The sequence below is a fragment of the Pteropus alecto genome, unplaced genomic scaffold, assembly GCF_000325575.1.
Source record: "Pteropus alecto unplaced genomic scaffold, ASM32557v1 scaffold270, whole genome shotgun sequence".
Taxonomy (NCBI): domain Eukaryota; kingdom Metazoa; phylum Chordata; class Mammalia; order Chiroptera; family Pteropodidae; genus Pteropus; species Pteropus alecto.
This window is the reverse complement of record NW_006430735.1, coordinates 8,082,381-8,091,805: the sequence shown is the minus strand read 5'-3', so window position 1 is coordinate 8,091,805 and position 9,425 is coordinate 8,082,381. Positions and strand designations below refer to the sequence as shown.

The window sequence follows — 9,425 nt, the reverse complement described above, 5'->3', positions numbered from 1 at the left end:
AGAGTGAGACAGGGACTTTTCTTGTAGGCCCTGTGTAGCTCTTGAATTTTGAATCATGTATCCATAATGCTATAAATAAATCAGAAACTTTTAAATATTAATATGTCGGTCAGTATATGACGGACTTTTCATAATTAGCTTCGGGACTATCTGAGTTGGCTAATTCTTTAATATCCTAGTTCAATATTGCCAGCAGGAAGCATTCCCTGACAGAGCCATCAGCAGAACTAATATATCTCCTTCCCAGGCACTTTGGACATCATTCTGTTATAGCATTTATCACATTGTATTATAGTTAGCTATGTATATTTCTGTCTTACCTATAAGACAGGAATAGATAGATACCCATAGATTCATTTATTCATTCACTCATTAACTAACAGCTAGACAAGGTGTTTATTCAGCCCTGTATCTTTTGTGCTTGGCCTGGCAACTGACATATAACAATTCAATGCATTGCTTTTGAATAAATGCATGAATAAATGAATAAGGTGAATTCAGCAATTCATCATAGGAGTCAGGATGATAACTCCTTAAAATCGGTATTATCCATAATCTTAAATACTCCATATTTTCTTACCTCAAAAGTTAAGCTGCAATCACGTTCAATATACATTCCAAATCTTCTATGAAGAAAACTTTTAATTCACCTGCAGGAAAATTAAACATATTCAGTCTGAAATAAAGGAGACTCCAAATTTCCTTCAAATATTATTTTATTATCTTCCTTCCTGGTATAGTTGCATATTTGGATATTTGCAAATATCATAAAATTGTATCAAACAGAATAGACAGACATAAGAAAGTCCCATTTTTAGTACAAAATGTTTCATAATTACTAAGCATCGTGTATCAATAACAGCCCTTGGAAATAGATTTTAATGAAGATAAGTAGATAAAAGTGACATAAACAAGTGATTCTTACCAAGTTGTATGACATGTCAGTAGCACAATTGGATTTCATCCAAACAATTTATGTTCTCAGGTCATTGTTTCATCTATTTTCTCTTTCAAATTAAAAACCATATTTAGTCTGAAAGTAAAGAGGTCATAAATACATATTGGAAAACTCACCCAAACCGCTCTACTGAGAGGGGATGTGATATTAGAAGAAAAGATTTGAGTCCTAGCTGAGGTCTGATGACCTGTGTGTCAGTGGGTATTTTGCTTAAAACAGATGATTGTGAGTGGCTTTTCAAAGACCTCCTGGGATCGATGAAAAAAAGATTTGTCAAAACCCAGACATTCTAAGGGAGGCAAAGGGTCTCACAGCTCCCTTTGCACATCTCTATAATAGCCACTGTATCTTACAGCATTTTAACAGATTTATACCTTCTTTCTTGCCCACCCACCACTACTGCCCCTTGTGAGTGCTTCTCAAGAAGGAGCTATATCATCATTTTTTTGTTTTTAATCTCCAGGGCTTAGCCTAGTGCTAGGCTTGTAATTGTACTTAATAAATGTGCAGACCGAAGGATACAGTTCTTGTCAGTATGATGTAGCAGAAAGTGGTTCTATTCATGGTTGTGCCCCTGAGCAGCAGATTCAATTAACACGTGTGCCAATAAACCAAATTTTAGTTTATTCTTCTAAAAAAGTGGGTCACTAGGTGACGTAATAACATTGTCAGTTCTAATGTTATATGATTTTATGTTAAGTGTGAGGGAGGTAGGGTGATAACAGACAAAAAAGAAATAAAATATAAAATACAACAGTATTAAACCCTGAGTCCATGGTAAGAAAGGTCTTTATATTCATTTTCTCATTTAATCCTCAATCACCCCTTTGATCTACAAACAATTTCTATCCCCATTTCATGCATGGAGAAACCTTGGTTTTTCTATTTGGACCCTACATAATCATAGTCCCAAAAAGATGGCTGTGTTTGGCAGTGATCTGAAATGGAAGAGTTAGCTCATAGCATGTATATACTAATGCTAGATTAATAGTATGATTTATTTCTTATGAGGAAATCTAATTTTTATAACTATATAATATCCTTCCCTTTCCTTTTTCCTGGACTTTGAAAGGGCATGAATATTTAATCCTCTAGTTCTTTTTAACTAGACTTACTGCCTACTGAGAGATGGGTGACTCTGGATGGGCCTAGTCACTAGCTTGAAGTAGCTATGTAGTCAGGATGAATGAGTTCAAAAGAATTCTTTCCATTAATACACGATTTTTACTTAAAGTTATCAAGAGTGTTTGACACAACATAGCTTTTGTAAACATTGTGATTAAAGTTTACATAGCCTTCAAATCATCACGCATTTATGGGTCCTTCCATTCCATCAATCCACTGCTACTGGGATATCTACCTAACTTAGGTTCTGTAACGGATACCAAGAAGGTCATCGTCTCTGCCTTCAATTAACTTACTTCCTGCAATGGCTTACACAAGCATATGAAATCAACACATGCATGTTGATTGAACAGGGAGATTATGCTATAAAATGGCAGTGCTGGAATGAAAATATAGATCTCTCTTTGGCTGAAGCATAGACTCTTAGCAACTACAGTATATACAGCCTCCCAGTTGATGAGTTCTTTGATATCAAGGACTGGATTATGTGCTTTGTGGTAATGTCATTAATTTTTTTAGAATTTTAATTAATTTAAATTTAAATAAACCACATGTAGCTAGTGGCCACTATAATCAACATCCCAGCTGTAGACTTTCCATGATCTTTTGAGAACATGAAAGGCAGGGAAAGTATGAAGAACTGTACACAGACTGGAAGAGACTGAAGAGACATGGCAACTAAATGCAATTCTGTCAAAAGAGTCACTGTTGGGTCACTTTGCAAAAAGGAATAGTCTGTGTTTTCATCAGAAGTGTGGTATCATTGTTGATTTCCCAACTTAAAGGCTTGTAACATGGTCATGTAGGAGAATATCCCTGTTTTTGGTAAGTTGAAGTGTTTAGGGCTGATGGGGAATACTATTTTCAACTTGTTCTTAAATGGTTAAAAAAAAACTAATGATAATGGAAATATAATATATGTGTATATATATGTAAATAAAAGTAAATAATACAAATGTATATGTGTGTGTATGCACACACACGTGTATATATATGAATACGTATATGTACGTACATACATATACACACATACATATACACATACATACAGAGAGAAAAAGAGAGAGAGCATGAGGAAGGAAGGGAGAGGAAGAGGGAGGGAGGGAGAGAAAGAGGGAGGAAGAAAAAGAAATGGGGAAATATAGTGAAGTGTTAACAGTGAGAATCTGGGTAAGGACAATATGGGTGCTCTTTGAATGGTGCTTCAAGTTTGAAATTATTTAGTATAATTTAAAGAAGAATTAATATTAATAAAAATCATTTGAGTATTTCTTTTATATGCCTTTAATCAACAACATTCATTCATTCATTCAACAAACATTTGTTAAGTATCTAGTTTGTGCAAAGCACTTTAAGGGATACCCAAGTGAATAGGGAATTTATGGGAATGCCCTTAGGGAATGTATGGTCTACAAGAAGTGATAAAACATACTTATAACCACTACATGAAACAATGTGAAAAATACTTTTAAAAATGCAATAAGTACAAAATGAATTTATGTTACTTAAAGGGTAATTCTATATTACATAGAGAGAAAGCTTATTTGGAGGATGTTATCTTTGTCTCAAGAACAAGAAAGATTTTTAAGAGTAACAATGGTGTAAGAGGTTATTCCTGTCAGTGGAAATAGTATCCCTAAAGAAATTTTAGAAACTTAGGCCAAAATAGTGGTAAAGTTCAAATCCCTTCTATAGCAACCTCGCAGGTAGTCATACACCCTTAAATGAGCTTGACTATTTTAGACAGAGAAATTATTAGCCTATCTGAGCAGCTCATTCTATCATTAGCCCTTGGAAAATTCTTTCTTATTCTAAACAAAGTCCTGTTTTTAAGACACATGTGTGTCCACCAAAGGACCCTGAGACATAGTTGCTCTTGGGTAAGGCCACAGCATGCTACAGGCTTACATAGAGCTTACAGATAACTAAAAGCTCTTTCTTAGGCTATTTCCTACATTATTGTCAGGTTCTTGGTATTTTAGGACCCAGTATGAAACTTCCATTTCATCACTACTGTGTAGATTTTCTTAGAGTCCAGTAATCACTCTAGTTTGTGAAGGCCCTTTTAGGCCCTGACTTGACATGCAAAATAGCTTATATCTTTCACAATTTTATGTCATTTTTAATTGTAATGAGATTAATTGCTATGTGGTTCCTATTAAAACTTAATTATAATAATTTCTGTAAAATAAATTAGAAAATGATTTATGTAAGAGATATATTATGAAACATAGTAAAAGGCAGAATTATAAAAATGACTGAAAATATATGGGTGTGCATAAAGAGAAATGGACAGAGAGAGAGAAAGAAATAGAACATGTTGAAGAGCAAATTATAAACTAAGCCATTGGTAAAATACGGGAGAACAGGAATTTTACCCATGTATCAAAAGTAATCGCTCCAGAGAGAGGAACAGGCATATTTACACCTGAATCCCAAAGCCTTAATAATAAGAGCTATTTTTCATGATTCCATTTGATAAGGTATTGGAACATGTCATCCAAAGCTGGTATGCTTGAGCTATTGTAAATAAGATCTTAAATCTCCTGCCTAAAATTTTCAGTGATTCCTCCGTTACCTAGATAGAATCCATGGTATGGCCTTAACATCTTGCTACACTTCTCTGCAGAGAAATCAAATGTGAATACACTAGACTCCAAAAATAAGCAGTGGCTTGCAGTTCCCAAAACAGATCAAGCTCTGCTTACCTTTATACCTTTGCATATGCTGTTCTCTCTGCCTTCCTTCCTTTACTTGACAAAGCTTTGGCTCAAGGTTTAGTTAAGGCACTATTTACTTTCAAGATATCTATGTTTCCTCCACTCAGTCTCCACTTACTTGCCATATCTATCTATTTTGCACATATATTTGACAGAAAAATTCTCTTATTATATTAAAATTACCTCTTTGCCAAATCATGCAGTGAATTGCTGCAAGTTGGGGAGACTGGTCAACAATATTGGATGTTACAGAAATTCTTTGATAGTTTTATGGTGAAATAGCAACAAAAGTTGATTTTAAAAAATGATTGGTCTATGGCAAGTCTATCCTGAGCATCCACTCTCTAAATCAGGTTATTACGAATTATGCGCAGAGGAATATAGAATACAAATGAGTGTGTAATGGGAGGAGCATCTTGGAGTAAAACATGATCAATCTCTTGAAAATCTGCATTTTATGTCTAATAATGATTTGTTCTGTATTTTTCTCTAATGTTTTACATTACAAAAGACTCAACTAATTTTTTTGATAATATAGTCAAAGAAGAGTGAGCAATTGATTTTACTGAAGTATAGAGTATGTAGAACAAGCAGCAGAATATGAAAGTTTCAAAGTTAGTCTAAAGAGCTAAGGTGAGAATCTTTAGTTTCTTTGAAAGAAATTTAGAAGAGTTGAAGATTGTTGATTGGGGAAATGGCGTGATTAGAAGTACATTTTAAAATAGTTATGACTGGTCCAAAGAATGAAATAAATTGGAAGATTATGAGTTAGGAGCCTGTTGTAATTGCCTAGAAAATGATAAAATCTGGCAACTATATGGTAGCAGAAGAAATAGGAGTAAAGGGATGTTTGTAGTATATAATCTATTTCAGTCAAGTTACATTTAAGAATTTATTGAAATTATGGTCTTCCCTTCTCCCCTATACTTTAGATGGTTCACAGACTTCTTAAAGCCTATTCATGACCCCAAGTTAAGAACCTCTGGATTAGAGAAATATTAAAAGCAAAAGAATAGATAGAATTTAGACAGATTGGATATGGAAGATGTGGACCTAATAGTTCTATCCAGAGTAACTGGTGACTATTTCAGTCAAAGATGATGTGGCAGTTTCAAGCCTTGACGACCAGAAATGGTATGCTGCCATAAACAGAAATGGTAAAGAATCTAGAAGTCAGGTAGACAAGCTTACCGTGTGGGGAAGATATAGAGAAGACAATGTGCCTGGTTTTAAACACTTCAATATGATATTCTTGTGGGACAGTCATGTGGACTTGGGGTGTACATCTACATTTTTGAGAATTGACTAGTTCCCAGGTAGTTGATTTAAATCACTGAATGGTCTCTGTATTTTACAACTCACTGTATTTTGACTTAAACCCCAGGAGAAAGCATTTTCTTCATTTTACACATGAAGTCTCTGAAGCCTTGAGACTAAACTGCTCAAGGTCATGCAGTTCATTAAATAGCAGAGTGAGGCTTCGACTCTAAGTGTGCTGTACAACAAACGTGTGTGCCTTCATTGTTCCAAAGTGCTTCCCTGCAGGTGGCTGCGAAGACTCGGCTAGGGATTCTGACTGCCAGCCTAGTCAGTGACAAACAGTTCAGAGTTGAATTGTTCTGTAAATGTTTTTTGTGTTTGTCTGGTCTCCATATGGCGGTTATAAATTCTTTAAGGGTAGAGATGGCATCATAAATTTCTCCTGCCTCCTTCCACAGTACTTCATGCAGTTCTGAACATAGAAGAAGCCTCACTGAATACTTAGATTGATCAATGATTCTGATCCCTGGTGATTACTGCATAGCATCTTTATGTTGAGGTTGTAATCTTCATGAATCATTCATTTAGAGGCTTTCCTCTCCTTGGATACAGTGGCAGGTAAAACATAGGAGGGGAAGATAGAGCATGTAGAAATAGCAAAACTACTGATTTCATTCTCCAACCTTACTATCTTTCAATCTCTGAACATTTGTCCTTTTCTGTGTCCCATGGAGTCATCGTTGGGATTATTAGGAGCAGTGCTTGGCTATGCTTGCTGAGGCTGGCAGCATCCCTATGCTATATTGTCAGCTCTCTCACCACAGATCTTCACCGTTCTTCTCTGTAAGAGTCATTAAATATCCAAGCCATGACTTAGCTGCATTGTGACATTTGACCAACTCAAGTCTGCTGAACTAATACCTTTATCCAGAAGTAACTGGTGACTTCTACATGAGGTAAGGAATTAGAGGAGTGATTCGTAGAGAGCATCAGACACACGAGAGAATTATTGAGGCCAAGCATACTTTTTAGGAATAAAAGCAATTGAAAATTGTCAGCTGGACCATTTTTTCTCCATGATTTCCTAAAGAGTATAATGCTACTATTAATAATAGCTACCATGTAATTGTATTATCTACTATTTTGGGAGCTTTTTAGATGCTTTAAATATGTTGATCCTTTATATATGTGATTTAAGACCAAAACTAGTTTCCTCAGAAAAATGATTTTCTGGGTTACTCTAAAGTCTGTGTGGTAAAGAATAGAGGGAAGGAAAAGAGGTAAGATAGGGAGAATCTGTATAGCTTAGAGATGGAGGTGCTCAAAAGCTCCTGGATAATCCACACATTCTTGAAATTTTCTATTTTATGGCTTTCCAAGGCCCCCTATTAACAACATCATAGGTAACTAGAACTGAATCTGTCTTGTTTACCATCGTATCTCCACTGCCTAAAATATAGTGAGTATTTAAAACTATGCGTTGAATGGAAAAGAAATGAATCAACGTCTTCCTCATATATAGACAACCTGGGTGTTTTCTTAAGCTACTGCTCTGAGTAGTAAAGAAAAAGCGACTTTTGTCCAGGTACGGCATGCTCTCTATCTTTTGCATTGACTGTATTCCATCATTAGATAGTGTCTGCTTTGAAATAGTAAATGTTTCTTTGCTAGCAAAGGCATATTAGGCTCTTGGCAATCATTTAGAACTTAGAAGGAATCTGGTGAGCAAATCCTTTTCTGTCCAGACTGCTAGCTGCGGCATGACTATAGTCAGAGTATTGGCCCACAGACACACTAAATTTCTGAGCCTCTCTTGCATTATTTCTCACAAATAGAATATGAATGGAAGAAATATGTGCCGGTTCAGGGCCAAAGCATTATAAGAAGCAGATATGCTTCCTTAACATGCTGTCTCCCACCTGTATTTTAGTCAGTGGAAATGGTAAAGCCCTAGCGGTTGGCAGAACCATGGTACTGAAGAAGCCTCAGTTCCTGAATTACCACCTGGAGACAAGTAACACTGATCTTGAATGTCATTTGACTTGGACTGTTGAATGAACAAGAAATAGCTTTTGTCGTGTGGGGCCATTATACAATTTGGGTCTGTTTGTTAACAACATTCTAGTTCATCTTAACAAATACACGTCTCAAAATATATCCCCCAGGCTTATGACAAAAGATGATCGAGTGAAGTTCAGGAAGAAGACAGGACCCTTTGGGGAGGAAGGCCCAGCCTCTGTGACTACATTTAACAGGATCACACACACTATGGGAGCGAGTCATCAACAGCAAGAGACATATTCTAAAGTAATAGCCTCACTTCCCAAGAGTGACATACAGACCTCTTGCTAGTGTCATTAGGGTGCTGGGAGTAAGTACAATAAAGGAAACACTCACGGTAAGATAAGAACATATAACAGGCAGTGTGAAGAAATGTACCAAAGTATAATAGCTCAAGGAAGAGATGAAAAACTGTCTAAGTTTACAAACATGAGATTCAGTCCTAAAGTTCAAATGAAGCAAAAGCATCGGAAGCTTTAGCATAGTCAAGCTCAATCTTCCCACTCACTTGCTACTCCCAGCAACCTGACCACATGCTGGGAAGAAGACATTACGGCAGAAAAATTCACTGCTACCAATTTCCGGTCCACTGATGTATATTATGCAGGAGTGTTGAATTTCTTTAAATATCCAAAATGATCAAATTCTACCTGTAAAACCCAGAAGGTAATTTGACTTAGACTTTTGAAACATAGTAGAAAGGGCTGAGCTTTTATAAATTAGTAAAGTTATCATAACAAAATTATTATAATATCATTTACAGGATTGCTCTCAACTTTGATTTCCCAGAATCATAATAACTCCTCAAAAGTATAAACAGAATCTATGGCCATGCTACCCTGAACAAGCCTGATCTCATCTGATCTTGGAAGCTAAGCAGGCTTGGGCCTGGTTAGTACTTGGATGGGAGACCACCTAGGAAGACCAGGTCCTGTAGGCGTAAAAAAAAAAAAAAAAGTATAAACAGAGATGGGGACTAATTATCTATTTTCAGAATTTTAGAAAGCCCTAATGGAATTCATATTTTTATGAGTTGACGTTGCACTATTTAAAATCCCTGTGTTCTTTGATTTGACTGGAAATGCATTGTTTAGCATGATAGCAATGCTCATTATCTTGTGCTGATCAGAAACTCTGATCACCCATTTTAGATGTCTTAAATTAAAATATACTAGAAAAAACATTAATCATTGTTAAACTAAGTTTTTTTTTTTTTTTTTTTTACAACATGGGGCCTATTATTAAAAGAATAATAACAAAGGAGACCTTTGTTGAGAAAAAGTTTAACCTGAGTGAAAAAT

General features: G+C 35.6%; 1 pseudogene; it reads left to right on the top strand.

The window, feature by feature from the left end:
- Positions 1–8,945: 8,945 nt before the first annotated feature.
- Positions 8,946–9,064, top strand: LOC112485355 (annotated as a pseudogene).
- The last annotated feature ends 361 nt before the right edge of the window (positions 9,065–9,425 follow it).